This window comes from Argiope bruennichi, chromosome 10 (genome assembly GCF_947563725.1).
Source record: "Argiope bruennichi chromosome 10, qqArgBrue1.1, whole genome shotgun sequence".
In the NCBI taxonomy this organism is placed as follows: domain Eukaryota; kingdom Metazoa; phylum Arthropoda; class Arachnida; order Araneae; family Araneidae; genus Argiope; species Argiope bruennichi.
This window is the reverse complement of record NC_079160.1, coordinates 61209141-61226991: the sequence shown is the minus strand read 5'-3', so window position 1 is coordinate 61226991 and position 17851 is coordinate 61209141. Positions and strand designations below refer to the sequence as shown.

General features: G+C 30.5%; 1 protein-coding gene across 2 annotated transcripts in view; it reads left to right on the top strand.

The window, feature by feature from the left end:
* Positions 1–17851, top strand: part of LOC129989305 (nephrin-like) — an 827768-nt gene that overhangs the window by 649050 nt on the left and 160867 nt on the right. The window lies entirely within an intron of this gene.

Here is a 17851-nt window from a genome sequence, read left to right as displayed (position 1 = left end):
GTTTTCTTTTAGAATAAAGCTTCGTAATCCATTATCGGGCTTATTGGGCTTTTAGCAATGTACATCCACTGAAAGGATTTTTGCAACAATCTTTTGGAGCCATCATGTAAAGAATAGTCCACTTTTAACTAGTCTAACTTTTCCCAGTTTTTGAATTAGTATGTTTATAGACATATATTATTCTCTTTTCGGTTTCAGGGAGATTTAACTCTATCAACACGCAAACGCCATTTCCAAGAAACTTCTTGCGGATTCCGCTCGACTCGCCTAGTTATCATTTCAAAATTCTTCGCCCTTTCATGAAAAGTGATTGATTGAATACTCGTGGGGCATTCTTTGCTCGTTAGAGACGCTTGTTCAAATTTCCTACCCCTGGTAGAAAAGTTTTCTAATGGCACTCAAAGGATGTCCGTGCATACATTTACATAGCTAAGTAGAGATGTCTTTTATATGATTTCGTAAGAACACAGTACGTCATTGCAGTTTTTGATGAGGGTGGGGAATTTTTTTTAGCTTTGAAAGAGAAACTCAAGCGATTCAGTATACTAGAGTATCTAATCTTGCGAATGAGAGAGTTAAAAGTGAGGATTCATCGACATTTTCAAGTCGAATTTTTTTATGGTTAAAATACTTATTCATTGAATGCTTCATATATTCAAAAGCAAAATGCTTCATATTTGACATCAAAGTAAATTTTGTAAAGGTTCATTACATATTTGTTGAAATTTTCATAACCTTTTATTGAAGGAGATGATTTCGTTGCTTAGTATTACACAACAGTTTCTGCACAAACTGTTTTTGGGAATAATGTAGTGTTTGTACTTTGTTTCATATTATGAAAGTTTCCATAACATCAAATAATTATAATTTGTAATTAATCTATTATCTAGTTATTAAGAGAAGTAGTTTTTTGTCATTATGAAACCGAATATTGCAAAAAAGATTAAAGATAACCATGCAAAGATCGCATCTGAAACGCAAAAAATAGTCAAAGCCCGGCGATTAACAGATGTATATTCATTTTCTTATCTTAGAAATTAAAAATAATAATAATAATGACGAATATGTGTAGGAGAAAGAATAAAATTATCATATCGAGTTTTTATAATAAAGATATTTTAAAAAAATCATCTGGAGGAAAATTTTATTCATGGCTTTTAGAAGTTGAAATGAAAATTTCAAGACAAATGAAACAAAATATTACGAATGGACAATAATGACGCTTTTTTTTATTTGTTAAAACATGTCACCAATCACAATGCGATCCAATAATTATCACCACTAAACACAATTTTATTACATCACAAGTCAAATAAAACAAGAGAAAAAAAGGGCGTAAAGACTTCCGGGATCATTAAGTTCTCATCAAGATCACGAGATAACAGTCATTAACAGCGATAAGAGTTCATTAATTGACTCCTAGTTCAAACTGTCCATCTGACCATTATCGTTTGCACGCGAGTTTATTGTCATCAAAGTGACATTTGCAACAGATTTAAACTATGCAGATGAAAGTTACAGTTAAGCGAAAATATGGTAAGTTAATATCAAAATGGATAAATGCAGTATTCTTACAGAACAAATATTTCCTTTTTATTTTTCTTTCATAAAAAGAATGAAAAATTACCTTCATAACCTACAAGCCATCATAACTCTTTCTGAAAAAAAAAAAAAAAAAAAAAACTGTAAGCATTTTTTTGCAGACGATATTATCGTTTAACATTTATTTATTATTTTTCATTTAACAATACGAATCTCAGTGAAAAATTTATTCCATTCTTTATTTATCCTTCTATATTATTATAAATATATTTTTATGCGTTATTTTATTTTAAACCAATCAACGATAAGTTCAAGTAAGTACCAACCGATGAAAGAGACTGAATTTGTTTAAAACAGTGCTATTTAAAGCATCACAAATCGGTCAGATTTAGTCACAGATATTCTTTTTTTTTTTTGTTTGTTTAAAATGTTAGTTGTCAAGAAATTTTTTCATTAAATTTGATAATAAAACTGATAAATTGTACAAAAATCTTGAATTCCTTATTTTTTTAGCAGTATTTAAATTCAGAAATCACAGGCTGATATAACTTCTAGAACAAATTTGAATCCATTTCACTCTACTACAGTAGCATCTGTTGCAGTTAATCTTCAATATTCTTCAGCTCTATTTACTGCAAAAATCTGTGAAGTCTTTTCCGCTTCACCTAATTAAAAAGCGTGGAACTTATAACGAATCGAAAAAAGTTTATAAAAGTGTCTCCTATCAAAACCAATAGCATTACTAGTGTGGAAATAAAAATTCAAAATTTTATATCTCTTCGCCTAGTTCAGTTTCTGCTTCTACAACACTGAAATATAAAGTGAATACAATAATGGATGCTTCTTTTGAAATAAAAATAACCTAGTGTTGGTTCTCTATCAACTTTTATAAGTTCGCCCTTCAAAAAAATTAAACGTCGTTCTACAATCTCGTGAATCAGATGCAGATGCCGAGTTAAGCTCTTTTGTAGTTTCGGAAAGCGACAATACTTTATAATATGAGATGTCTGAAGACTTAGAAGATTCAATTGAAGTTGTTTGTCCTCCGTGCTCTATTAAACCTCAAAAGTAGAGGAAAAAATACATCATTTCTACGAAATACAAAAAATTGTAGCTTTTTTACCTCTATTGTTTTCCGTCTTCCAAAATATTTCTTACCCATTTAACCGCTTTATTTTGGTAAATGGCAGATATTATATTTACTTTTTAATATAAAATTTTTATATACAATATTTTAATTTTTTTATAATGGTTTTCTTCATTGTTCATATAGTACGTGCTCCTCACTTCCTGGCATTTTTTAAAATGTAACATTTTAAATTATGTGCCCGCAATCTTATATAAAAGGTTCTTCCAATTAGTTTTTAGTATGAACATTTAAACTTTTTTTTATTTCACAGCGAGTTATTGCAAAAGGATTTTAGAATATTAATTGTCTTTTATGGTATTTCATCATTTGTATTTTTATCACGATATGTGTTAATCTACCATAACGTGGCGCAGTATGGCCAAACTTGTATCTTGCGTTGATATTAAAAACAGCGAGACAGGTTCCTCCAAAACTTTCTCGCATACGATTTAACAAACTTGATATGCTATAGAATGTCTTACGTGGCATTAGCGTACAAGAGTTACGAAATATTCACTTTTGGCTTAAATTTAGCATTTTTACTGAATCTATCGCTTTATTCCTTTGCAAATTATTTGACAATTAATCCCTGGCATGCGATTAATAGAAACCAAAAATTGAATTTGTGTTTTAAATGCGTTTTTCCTAACAGATTGACATAAAAATTTGACATACAACTACACTTATAGTCCCAAATTTCCATTACAAATTTGATATATTTAAGATATTGCCTTTTTTGAATTAACAGGTATTTCTGAAAGTACGGACAGATAGACGAAAACCGTTCGTTGAATTTGGGTCAAAATTTGACAGGTGTTTATACTATAGATATTAAATTTGGGTACCGAATTTTATCTCTCTATCTAGCTGTCTTTGTTTTGTAATTATCGTATTAACTTATATTCGAACAGTCGGACAGATAGACTTCCTCGAAAAATTTTCCTCAAAATTTGATAGAAAGCTGTAAATTTGTTGTGAAGACCGTATACCAAATTTCAACCATCTGGTTCAAATCGTTTTTGAGTTAAGCTTATCAGACAGACAGGCAGAGGTTCATCTTCCAAAAATGTGTTTTTGGAACTCAGGGTGGTCTAAAAAGTGGTGATTCGTCAAAATCTCGAGTTCGAATTTTTCGACGATTGCTATACTTTCTCTATACTACGTATACGAGAAAGTAATAAATTGCTTAAGTAATAATTAAGTATTGCTTCTTCTGTTTCGATATAAAAATAACATTTATAATGCGGAGGAAAAATCACATTTATTTTTCTAATCCAATCAGTAGTGAACCACACTGAAAGATGGATATAATTTCCAAGTATGCTATTCCACACTTAACGAGGTCTAAAAGATAGAAATTTATAAAATTATCGATATCAAATTTTTCTGACGTTTAATATTTCTCTAATGCATTCCTGTTTATATATTTAGATATATTAGAAAATTAAGGAAGAATCTCTTCTAGTTACTCTAATAGTTAAGTATTGTAATTTATTAAGCAATGGCGAAATCTACTAGGGAATTTCCATTTTCCTGGTGTTAAATTTCCATTATTGTTAACAAGCAAACGCATCCATAATGCTTGCATGTTTCATTAAATATCAAACTAGTTAGCAGTTAATACCGCTTCTTTCTACGCACAAGTGTTCATTAACAGCAACCCTAAGGCTCTTAATCTTCCTATTTGGTGAGTTTAAACTCTTTTTCTACGTAATGCATTGTTTTAAAAGCATTTGTGTGCGGTATTTTTGAAAAATTTAGTTCTTTTTAAGCCATTCTCTTTTAATGGAATGCTGTTTTCTTCTAACATGGTGATAATGATTTCTTGTGTAAACCTTGTTTTCAAATCCTTGATACAACTTTATTATTCTAAAAAGCCATTTCATTAATTATCTTTTTTTTTTTTTTTTTTTTTTTTTTTTAAGATTATGGTGTGATCGTAATTTTGGAAACCAGTAGTAGGCGGGTCTTAAACGAAAAGTGGAGGTAACGGAATGACGATATTTAAGTTTTTCTTTCGACCATTGTTTCTGAAACGACTTTTGCCATTTAATTTGAGATTTTGAAGAAAAATATTGAATCATTTTCCTTTTCTGTCATATGAATTATAGAAAAAGAAATAACTGCAATAATCAAGAAATTTGACCTTGGGATTTTCATAGTGGAGCATTCTCGAGTATTCTTTGCCAAACTGCAATATTCAAAAAATTTGACCTTGGGATTTTCAAGGTCGAGCATTCCTATCACGGTTTTGACGACATTCGCTCATAATTAATCTGTGTTCTCATCGCGAAAATTTCGTGATGTGAATTTAATAACTCAAACAACGATATAGAAGGATATAATGATATAAACGATATAAAGGATAATTTTTTTCCACCAAAATTGCATATATGGATCAAATTTTGGACCAAATTCACCTAATCGTTAACTGTTTTTGTGAATGAGTCCGATAGTATCATGGTGCAATTAAAAATCCAACTATCTTCTAATCGCATGCTGTCTTTCTTAGTACTGTGACTTCACTTTCAGATTTCTCATGTAAGCTGAACAGATAAGCAGAATTTTGCTTGCTTAGCTTTTAATAATGGAATAAAATTACGTGGTTAAACAATTGATGAAGCAAAGGAAATATTTTGAATTTCATTGCAACAATGAAAAATATTGTTGAAAATATCACATAAATATAATTTAAAAAATATTTTCAAAATAAGGGGAAAGAATTGCACCTGCCACTAGATTAATATCATTAAAAAAATTTTGAATTTTTAAAATGATATAAAAATTAATTTTGTATAATAATATTTTCAGAAGTGATCATGGGAACATCCTAAAACCTCATATATATATATATATATATATATATATTATAATTTTAATTAATTGAAATTACAAAAAAATATTTGAAAAAAATCGCTCCAGCAGACACATTTCGACCCGCTAAAGTATATTTGTATGAAATGTGATAATTTTTGACGAAATGATCTGGCCTGCGGAGTGCTAAACAAGCACACATTCTCCTTTATCATAAGCAAAAATGGAAATAGGTTGATGGTGACTGATTGGTGACAGAACATATAATCGAAAATTTAACAATATTATCTTTTACGTTCTGCTGTGACTTCCAGTTTGTATCATTCCTGCGAGAGGTAAAATGTACGACAAAATCAATTGACGAGTCTTCCATGGGTTAATTTTATTCAAGTCTTTTCATTATTATAATAAATTTCCAATTTCATTATTCCATCAAGCCATTCGGGGGCCTGGGGGAAAGGTGTCGTCTATAGAGACCGGAGGGTTACAGATTCGAGACTCAATTCCACCGAAGACCCGCCGTGTAAGCGTCCCTGCTGCATGTTAAATCCGTCGGGGCCAAACGTCCTCCCACTGATGGGGTTTGGAAGTTTGGAGAGGGGCTGCCAGCTCAGATGTCGTCCTCGTCATCTGACCACGGTACAAAATTACAAGGTCCGTCCCAAAATAAACCTAGTGTTGTTTTAAGAGGAACTTAATTAAGAGGTTTAGTTTAGTTAATAATTTAACTAAACTAAACCATTCTATCGTGTGATTTTGCCAATGTTAAAGGTGAAAGATAGCCTTTTTTAGGACAATTACTCCGAAGTAAGATTTTCATGTTATTATACTCTTTCATGTCTCTATATTCTTTAGTTTGTATGCACATTAAAATGCAGTAGACTGATTCCAGTAATTTTATATTTTTCTGTTATCAAATAAAAAAATGAAATGCTAAATAAAACGTTAAATATTAACAATTTATCTGCTAGGAAAAACAATATTCTGAATAAGCAAAATGGTCACTAAAGACGGCTAGTTTAATATAAGTTTATTTCTCTCCTGAGATTAAAAAGAAATAACTTTTGTTGTTGTTACATCAAATATCGAAATGTTAAAGTACAGACTAGGTCCAAAATAAATTTTTCAAAAAAAAAAAAAAATCTTTACAGAATGTTTTTTTTTATTAATATGAGGATAAAGCGATTAATAAAAGTGAAATTATTTAAATATGTATGCACCTTTTGAAGGAAAAGCACACTTTGATGTAAATTTTAACATTTATTTACAAAAACTAGGATTGTTCCCAAAAAAAACTGTTACAGTTTTCATTTTTCTTTGCAACATATATTAGAATGTAACGAACTAATATTTAGAATTATATTTTTTAAAAAAAATTTCTGTGTAATATATGAAATTATCTATGAAATTTTGGAATTCTTTTCCATAATATTTACATTAAACAATCATAAATCCACTTCTATAGCATTCAACATTAAATCCATCGTTCATTACATTTTGCATAAGATAACTAATTAGAAATTTCATTACGATATTTTGATTATTGTTTGAAATATGGCGATACTCGTACAGTAGAATTATGAAGGAACTCGTTCTTCAGAAAATGCATTTAAATTTTTTAAATGCTTATAAATAGTCGTTACTTTCATGCCTATAGTTTTCTATAACTTGACTTCTAATTGACATAGAGACAAAATCAAAATATCAATGGAAATAGAATTGTACCTATTTGTTTTAAACACAAAAAATAATAATGCGAATTTTCATCCAAATTCATATTTTTAACCTAGTCGGGTACCTCAAAGGCTTACAAAAAGCGTAACTACATTTTATTCGGACAAGCCGACATGGTGACTTCATCGATTTCTCTCGCCAACCGCTATCTGAATCCATAAAAAGTAATCACTTCCTGGCGTAACTGAAGGAGATAAGAGAGAAAAGATAAAAATAAGCGGGAAATCCTACTTCCGTTGCTTGTGATTGGCTGCACTTCAAAATTAAAGATGACGACAATGATTAAGAGGTTATCAGGAAGTCGAATGTTTATGTACTCGGTTTGTTTTTAAAATTCAGATGGAACATATCATCAAAACAAATCCGTCTTCGACAGACAAATTCCAGATAATAGCCGATTAGATCGTGTTCTTGTTTATTATTAAAAGAAAAATTCTTAAATCTAGTCCGGAACTTGTTAGTATGATATGTTTCGGGTTTTTTTTTTTACATCTGTCTTATTCTTGTTTTAATTGAATGCGATAAACGTTGTATTCTGTGCAATACATTCTAAAATTTAATGCTAGCCTAAAAATATTTTCATGTTAATAAAAGCTAAAGTGAACATTTCACTTTTGAATTGATGTCCAACGAAGGCACTTTTTACAACTTCATTTTAACAATGGCAAATGCAAGCGAGTGAAGGAACACTAAAATTGAATTTTAGCACAATAGAAAATATTACTTGAAATTCTGCTCAAAATTAATTTTAAAAAATATGTTAAAATCTGAAAAAAATTTCATTTAATCAAATAAATCAATGCAATGAATTAAAGTTATATCTGAATATCTGAAAAGATCGTCTTCAATCAAGGCATAAAAATAAACTTTTGATGTATCATGTCCCAGATAAATTTCGCATCAGTTTTTAAAATAAAATAGTGGCGCTTTCAATTACAATTAGAATTATTTAATTGACATAAGCTATCTGCACGCGTTGTGACACTCGAAACACCCAACCTTAGTTCGGATCGGTAAACAAGAAAAGTGTACAAATCACTTCAAAATATCCCAATTTATGTATAATCGGATTAAAACAAAAAGCAAACAAAAGCATTTTCCTTTTGCAAAATCAATCAGGCGTATGAGGCCTTCAAAGACCCATTGCCTTCTGCTTAATCCCTCGGGTGGAAACTGCGCAGAAGAGTGGAACTTTTTAAAATTAAATTGTTTGTATTTATTTTACTGAATTTGACTATTATGACCGGGAAACTATATAAATGTTTAGATTTTTCGTTTTTTATTTTATTCTGCAGGGTGTTTATTGACTTAACGTATAAAACATAATTATCTACTCATTTTAAAGCATGTTCTCTGTTTGGAATTATATATCTGTCTCTGATGGTTTAGACATTAACCATTCGACCACGATTACAATGATGATACAGAATAAATTTTCCATTCTATAATAATGACAAAATGCATTATTTCGTCGATAGAAGTTTACTAGTCTAAAATATATCGGAAACCGTAAAAATAAACAGTTTTCTTGCATGACTTGAGCCTTTTAAATGACTTTAAAGTTTTTTTCCAATCCTTTAAAACATACGACTATGCACTTTATACTTGAAAACAATTTCACTTCTTTTTTTCCATAGTTTATATAATAAGAATTCGAGCCAGTTTCCTAGAAAAATCCGATAAATAGTGATTTTGTAGAGAACCGAAAATATAAAACCGCCTTTCCTAAATCTTGACCTTTCTCTATAAAACCAAATTTTAGAGTTAAGTCGGGAGAGGGAGGGGGACATAAATCCATTTTTAACAAGCACATTCCATGCTCCTGCGAACATTTTCTTCTACTTCTTTCTCAACTATTTCAAAACGAACATTAAATAATGGTTGACTAAATCTTCTAAAGCGCAGATTTCGCTGAAGAAGAATTGCATTGTGTTATCTAAAGCATTACGTATTTATCGCCCTAGAGCTCGGAATTTATGTTTCTCTACCACTTCTTCAATGCGAGGCGTTTATCATGCTGCTCGTATGAATTTAGTGGTGGTGGTTGTGAGGTGGGATGGAGAGATAAAAATGCGAGTGTTTTGCTATAAAGTACTGTGTATTATTATTACGGAAACTATCTGTATCCTGAAATGACAAGCATACATCAAAAGTGTTGGTGTAGGAAATAGCGTCTTTGTTTGTTTAAATGATGGCGATTTAGGTCAAATTCCTCCAGCAAGATGATTAAAATCTGTTGTATTAAAGACTCTTACAGTTAAGAAAAAGTTCTTAACAATGAGGAAAGGAAAATTAATTTTTCCTGTTAGAAACGAAAAGAATGAAATCAGAAAAAAAAAGAAATGAACAGAAAGAATAGAAATGAATTAGTTCGATAAAGACTAATTGCGTTGTTTTGAGATTCAAAGCAATGTTCTATAGCTTAAATTCTTAGTCTAAAAAATAAAGTTTTTTTTTCAATTATAACTCATTGCTCCGAAATCTTTTTGTTAATGTGACAAAACAGTCATGTGATAAATGGAATTCTGCATTATAATGTCATTTCATATAAAATGTACATTGGCTTCCAGACATGAATCACATGATAAAGTATCTGTTCCATTTTAATGTATCGTTTTGAAACGGTAAAATGAAATTAAGTCAAATGTGCTTGTATTTACTTATTTTTACGTGTCTCGGGATAAATTGCCAAATTATGCAAACCGAAGCCAATCATTTTAGCATCTTATGTGTAAAGGAGCTTGGCGATTTCGGTGCAATCACAAAATCGCCAAGTAAATCTGACGAATAGTAAAAATAAATAAGTTCCAATTCATTGACAACTTCCCAATTTAGTGTCTAAGAATATATATAATGACTAATTGAATATAACAAAACTTAGTTATTGGCCACAAGTATTAAAAAAAATTCTTATATATTATAACTTATATGTAATAAAAAGAGAGTATAGTTATCGTAAAAAATTTCGAACTCGAGATTTTGACGAATCTCCAGATTTTAGAGCTCTATGAGTTCAAAAAACACATATTCAGAAAATGTTCGCTTTCTGTGACAAATACAGCTCAAAAACGTTTTGAGCTAGACGAAATTTGATATTAGGTCTTTATACCAAATTTGCATATTTCCATAAAATTTTGAACAAAGTTTTCTCAGCAGTCTGTCTGATCAGCTGTTCGAATATAATATTTCACGATAACTCCAAAATGAAGAGATTGTATAGATAAAATTCGATGCACAGAATTAACATAAATAGTCTAGACACTTTTCAAATTTTGAGGCAAATCCAATTAGGCATTGATTGTCTGTCGGTCCTTGCTTTCAGAAACATGTAAAAGTGATGATTCAAGGGCACAATGACTTAAATATATCAAATTTGGGATGGGATTTTGTGAGTACAAGTTTAGTTCTGTGTCACGTTTTTGTTTTAATCGGTTGGGGAAAATGCGTGTAAAACACAAATTCATTTTCGGATACTATTAACTGCATACCAGGGAAATTACCGCCAAAATATTCGCCAAGGATCGCACAACAGTTTCAGTAAAAATGCTAAATTCACGCCAAAGTTTAATATTTCGTACCTATTGTACGCTAATGACACACAAGGCATTCTCTGGGATAACAACTGATTACAGAGTATGTGAAAAAGTTTTTAGATCACTCAAGCTGGCTTCGGTTGATAATTGTCAATATTCACTTTTCACAACTACAGATAATTTGTATGAAGACACACTGTTTGTTTAAAATAATGAAAGTTAAATGGAAAATTGCTACTACTATGGTTCTATATCCATGAAAAAAATAGCAGTACGATAGTTTCATACTTACTTGAAACATCACAAATATAGTGATGTAATGTATGCATGGTTGAATTTACTAAAGTTTCGCAACAGCTCATTTGTAATAATTTATTTTTTGATTTCTTTTATTAAAGGATATCTTTTGTTCTCATATAAAATATATCGCATTTCACATGTTTTGTAACATCAGCATTGCAATCTCAGCTTCAAGCACAAAATTGCACAAATTAAAAAAAATAATCAAAGTTACAAAAATAAAATACAGGATCATAAAAGGACCCTGAAGGCATAATATTCGGTAAAAGAATTAACTGAATTTCCCAAATAAATAAATGGTCTCCACAGAAGAATTATCGTTGGACGTTATTATGATAGACAAACGAAAAATAAAAGCAAATATGGTGATTTGATTGGTTAAAAATTGTTTTGGATAAGCAAAAAATAAAAATGAAATCTGCCATCCAAAATTTCAGATATTTTTATTTTGCTATATAAATTTTGATTAATGTGAGTAGATTTTTTTAAAACTATAGTTAGTGACTTAAAATGAGTTGATGAATCGAGCCATCCGAAATATTTTGAAAATAGGTAACTGATCTTCGTATCATCATATTTCTAGAGAGGCAGTATCAAAAATGTGATTGAAGATAAAAGTTAATGTTTGCACTTCAGAATCTAAGCTCAAGCGTTTTGAATTTGGAAGTTTCTAATATAAAGTGTTTTCTATAACCCCAATTCATTTATCGATAATCTCTAAGCAATGTCTTTGTATCTATATCCCGGCAGTTTTTTAGGTAGATTCCTATAGGAAGAGTACTTATTGCAATAGTTCTTACGACATGACTTAGGGAAAACGTCTTCAGTTCTTCACCGATCATGATCCCTAGAACCCTTCATTCAAAGGTTCATATATATATATATATATATATATATATATATATAATGATATTTTAAACTCTTAATTTCAATTTAATTAATTTCTAAGATTTTATCTTAATTTAGCTCATAGTAACTTCATTCTAAAAATATTCTCTTATTTCGTGATACAATTCCACTTTCTCTGCTTAATTCATTCAAGAGAAGCTTTATAAAATTGCTTAGTCAGCTAAACGCCGATATTTTCACACGCTCGGCGTGAAGGGGTAAAAAATGTCCAGTAAGCACATTCTTTCTTAAAAGATCCCTGTGTTTCCCTTACACGTGATTGACAGACGTCAGAAATCCCTATGAGAATCTTAATAATATATTAGCACTGTGGAGAAATATTTTCCCTATCAAAATCTAAGGTTATATAAGGCGAGGGATAATTTATTTCGGCCCTTTTTCCCCACTCCGGCTTTCGTACTGCGCTGCGGCGGACGTCTTGTCCGCGTCTCTGCTTGTAAATAATTATGCTTTCCCAATGGATATTAAAAAGAATTTAAAAACATAAAAAGTCCCTTCAATGTCTTCAAACTGCATCATGCTTCACAACAAATAATATTACATATTAAAAAAGCCGACAGGATTCGAATTTGTTACATATATATATTATGTAATAACGCTAACTAGAGTAATTTTGCTTAGATTTTAACTAGCTTGCAATATGTTGTTAGAAATGCAAAAATCTCGGACGAGTTCGTAAATGGGACATCTAGTTCAAAGAGGGTGGAAATGGTGGGAGGTTGAAATTTTCATTTCGCTATAACTTTCTTAATATTGAAGATAGAAAAAAAAATCCAGTTAGCCAAATTAGCGCCTCATTAAGAAGAACTTTTTTATTTAAAGCTTTTCGATAATTGCAATATCTTAGAAGTTAGGGACTGAAATATGATTTTTAAGCCCAATTTTGAGTGTTTCTAACATTAACAATTTCTGTTGCCAGATAGTAATTTAGAAGTAAAGGAATGTACATTTATCTTCCAACTTGCCGAAAGGAATTTTATATATATTAAAAAATTCATTCCCAAAATATAATCACATTCTGACAGGATGATACCAAAAAACTCACTATTGTAAGCAAATAAGTTCATTAAAATATCAATAAAATAATATTTATATAAGCACAATGAAACAAAAACGCTTCGATTTCATAGCAAAAATTTGATGAGCCTGAATCTTTTATAAAGGTATATTTGATCGAAGTTAATTATATTTGGTTAAAATAAACACAAAAATAGTTTAGACACGTATCATAAATTCTATTCTGCCACATTTAATTCTCCTAGTCTCATACTGTTTGTTTTGCATTATTCTTTTATTTCTGTTTATCCAGTTAGTTCTGTTATTTCAATTTGTTCAGTTTATTTCGTTGCTTTTATTCATTCATTCTGTTCTATTGTTTCAATTTATTCATTTTATTCTATTGTTTCCATTTGTTTCATTCAAAGTAACAATTTGACTTCATTCTCTGCTTATTTTATTCCGAAATCAAAATCTCAAAAATGGAAACACAAGTTAATAAGCAAAAAGATGAGAATTTCAATTCGTCCTGCTACAACGAAACCAATTTTACAACTAAACTCATATCTCGGAGAAATCATTTGGCGAAAGAGGTAGAAAATGAATTGGCTTTTCATGTAATAAAATGCGAATCTAGTTTATTTGAATCCAACGTAAAATCGTCTGAAATTTTCCGACGCTAAATACTGAAATTTTTTTTGCACAGATTCGAATGAATTCTTCGCTGTGTTCTGTCCCAGCTTTCTCGCACATTAACGATAATTTCACTGAATATTGGTTCGACCGCTGTCTTTTAAAACCCAGAAGGCGTTCTTTTTCTATTTCATTCGCTCTGCAGATTCGAGTTTCCTCTTTCAAGTTATGTAGGTTTTATTCCGATACAAGACGAAAAGCAGCGGAGCAATCGTGTGTGAAATTGAAAGGAGTTCCTGCGTAAAATTCAAATTTCGTTATTTTAATTTTGTCAACTTTAGAACTCTACTACCGATTCTGTGTTTTGATTTTTTTTTTTTTTAATGTAGGGAAATAAACAGGGCGGGAGTTTTGAGAGATCAGTCGGCTGTATTAAATTTTTTTTCTGTCTCTTTAAAGTAAAAAGTCTTAGTTATTATTATTATTTTTTATTTTTGCCATTTGAAACTTCTGATTTTTCTTAAGATATGTTTATCTATATTGGAGAGTTGATAAAGAGGTAAAATTAATAAAGGACTTTCCCCAGCGGGAATGCATTTTTTCTTTAGGTATATTTCCTAAAGTATATTTGATTATGCTTTTTCTTGCATATTAAACTTTCGTCGTCTTTTTTAACTGCAACTTTCTTAAAATAACAGACAGTATTAATATGTGATATTTGTTCTTGCATCTTTAGAATATTACCCCTTGTTATTAAATTTAATGTAAGTTTGGAGTTGTTCTTTATAAAAATTTTTTGTCTAAATTTACTAAGTTTTTTTTTTTATTTTGGAAGATGCTATGTAAAAATTTATCTACTAATAATTAAAATAAGGTTTTTATATCGGCACTGTACAAGACAGTCTATTTGACATGGAGATACCAAAACTGGCACAATTATTCTTTGGATAGTGTGATTGTGAACATAGGAACGATATTTTTGAATTTTTAATTAAAATTTTAGTTTAAATATGAGCTGATATTTTTGCGTTTCTCCAAGATAACTTCCGAAAATATTATTTCACAAAACTAACTTTGAGATATTTTTTTAATGGCTTTTTTAATGATATTTATTTAAATGTAATGAATCTTACCCTGAATTTTTGAATTCTTTTTGAAAATAGTATTTTCGACAATTTTCAACAATGTATTTCATTGTGACAATAACATTTAAATATTTCTTATTGTTTCATCAAACATTTTCTTCCCCTGTTAAATGCTAGAGAAGAAATTTTCTGCCAATTACCTCACAATTTACATGACGAATCAGAAAGTGGAATTACGAAAGACAATGCGAGATTTGAAATAGATAACTCTACTCCTTTAGGAAGATTCAAGCACATAATAAGCAGATCAGGTGTAAGGCTATTAAAATAATATGGCTTTAATATATACCACTATTCGATATTTTTTAAATACTACTTTTTTTTTATGGAATCCTAGGCATCATGTTCTGTATAAAAATTTAATGGAAATTAATGGAAGCATAAACAATATTCTCAAGAATCAAGTGTTTACCAAAGACGGTTAATTTATTTCTACTTCTTTTAATTCTTCGGCTTTTTATTTCTACTTCTTTAATTTAATTCTTATTGTCTGGAAATGAAACATGCTTGTCTTGCAAAATGTTGTTGGTTTATTACGATTTCTTTCTGTTCGTATATTAATAAATTATACTTGCATCTCATCTTCAACTTATGATGAACCAGATCTGAAAAAGTCATGACCTCTGTCCACTCAGAATCAATGAATTCTTTCTTTCTTTTCGATAAACTGCAAAATTAACTTTCCCCAAATTCCAAACGAACCCCTTCATCAACGCAACTGAAGAAATCATCGGAAAACTCATTTAATTTCGATGCACTGAATTTCCATTCCGTGAGTGGCAGCGGCCATTCTCTCTCGAGATTATCGAAGGAATCGGTTACATCTGGATGATTTCGATGAAATAGAATCATCATCGCCAGAATCTGGCGAATTAGAGGGTAGTTCCTCCACGCCAAAGGACGGAAAGCAGAGTCGTAATTAATTTTCTATTTCATGAGCTTCCGTTTCCCGGCGTAGCGCAGAACTTCATTACTTTGTGAAGACGCCGCCGCGATGCAAAATTCGATATCGATTCTATTAAAACTCGATACGCGTCTTGGATTTTAATCTGAATTGTATCAATAAAAGAATGGAGCGATCATATGGTGGAGGAAGTGCGCGCTGCTTTTGAATTAATATTTAGATGAAGGCAGATCTGGTGCCTTATAGTTGGAAATAACTTACTGCTACTAATTTTAGACAATAGTGGGTTGTGCAAAAGTTAAAACATATCTCATGCGTAAAGTTAATTATTTGGTAAAAGGAATCTGTTAATTCGAACGTCGATTTTCTAGAAATTGTGTTAAAATATATCAGAAATTAAAATGTTTGCAAATATCTAGAATTTCTCATGATTTCTTAGAAAATTCTGAGCACAATTTGTTTGTCACTTTGAATTTTGAAATAAATTTTGCATTAGAAATATGTAAATTTAAAATAATCAGGAAATATATTTAAAAAATACTCTCCCATCCCTAACCATTAGTCCGATTTCGCCTTGGTTCAAATTAAACATCATGATTCATGATATATTTACCATTCATGGCAACTTCAGCTCAGAAAATTGTAAAAAGAGAAACATTTCTTCTCTGTGCGTTCTGTTAGAAGAAAAAGCGAGACAGCGTCTTTCAGCCACAATCATAGAATCGATTCCGAAATATTTTATTCTATATGAAAATTCTTGATCCCAAGAAGGCCATGGTGACCTGGTAGTAAGGTCTCGGTTTCGGAACCGGAAGATTTAAGGTTAAGATTCCACCGAAAAGCCATTGTGTAAGTGGGTTTGGTGCATGTTAAATCCGCCCGCTGGTGTGGTGAGGAGAGGTGGATGTAAGCTCAGATGTCATCCTCGTCATCTGACCGTGGTTCAAAAGTACGAGGTCCGTCCCTAAATAGCCCTAGTGTTGCTTTAAAACGGAACGTTAATATAACTAAACTAAACTCTTGATCCCAAGAAATGTCATCAACGATCATGTCCCCCCCCCCCCAACGTTCTAAATTCTCGACAGATGTCACAAAATAAAACTTTAAAGAACCTTAATTTCAACAACTATACTGATATCGCAATCGGTATAGTTGCTATAATTGCTTCTGTACTTTTGCGCATGCCTTCAGAATTGGTTTATTTAGTCAAAATAGTAGTAAAAGAAAAGATGGAAGGATGATATGTTTAAATTTAACAATAAGGTGAACTTGGATAACACGCTGACTTAGAAGGTATAAAAACGGCAAATAATTCTTAATATTATCGGGAAACGATACTAATTCCCAATAAAATATTTTGGAGCTATTTTCATTTATCGTAAGGAGTCTAAACGTTAAATTATAACGAATAAATGTAAGATTTATGTTCTTAAAATTTGGTATTTTTTGGGAAAATAATACTATTTTTTTTAGTTAAAACACTTTTTAAAATTTTTTATTGAATTATTCGATAACATTTTGAGATTAACAATGGTAGGTAATCTCAGTCACATTTAATGATATTATATATATTTGCCAGTCTGACAGATTTTTTGCTACTTGAACTGGCCATCTAAGCAATAAATATATATATATTGAGTTACAATAAAATAGAACGATGAGACACGACATGGCACTCACGTATATATGGAAAAAATAGAACGAAAAAGTATTTAATCGGACATGAATCAAGGTAAAAAAAAAATGAAGAACTCATCTCACTTCTTAGCGAGGTAGTATCGTCAAAAAGTAGTAATCTCGGGATACCGAAATGAGTAGTACAGGCATGTACTTATTGGAAGTTCAACGGATTTAGACGGCCTGGTATTCAGTAAAAGTCAAAATTAATAACATTTGCTATGTTTTTAATAACAGTTGTGGCGGTTACATTAACTCTACTACCTTCTCTTTTGATACAACAGATGGCGTTACCATATTAACATCAAGGTATGTTTCCCATGATCCTTCTAGGAGGGGGGCACATTATTAGATTGTATTCTAAGTCAGTGTATGATTTTTTCGTGTTTTTGTTTTGGGAAATGTAGAACTTAGAAAATAATTAAATAACTGTCCCTGAAACTCGTCAGTTATTTCCATCTACCTCATAATGAAGTTGTAATGAGTCTCGTCCCTCTAAACAGGTACAAAGTTAACAGAAATTCAAAAAAAAAAT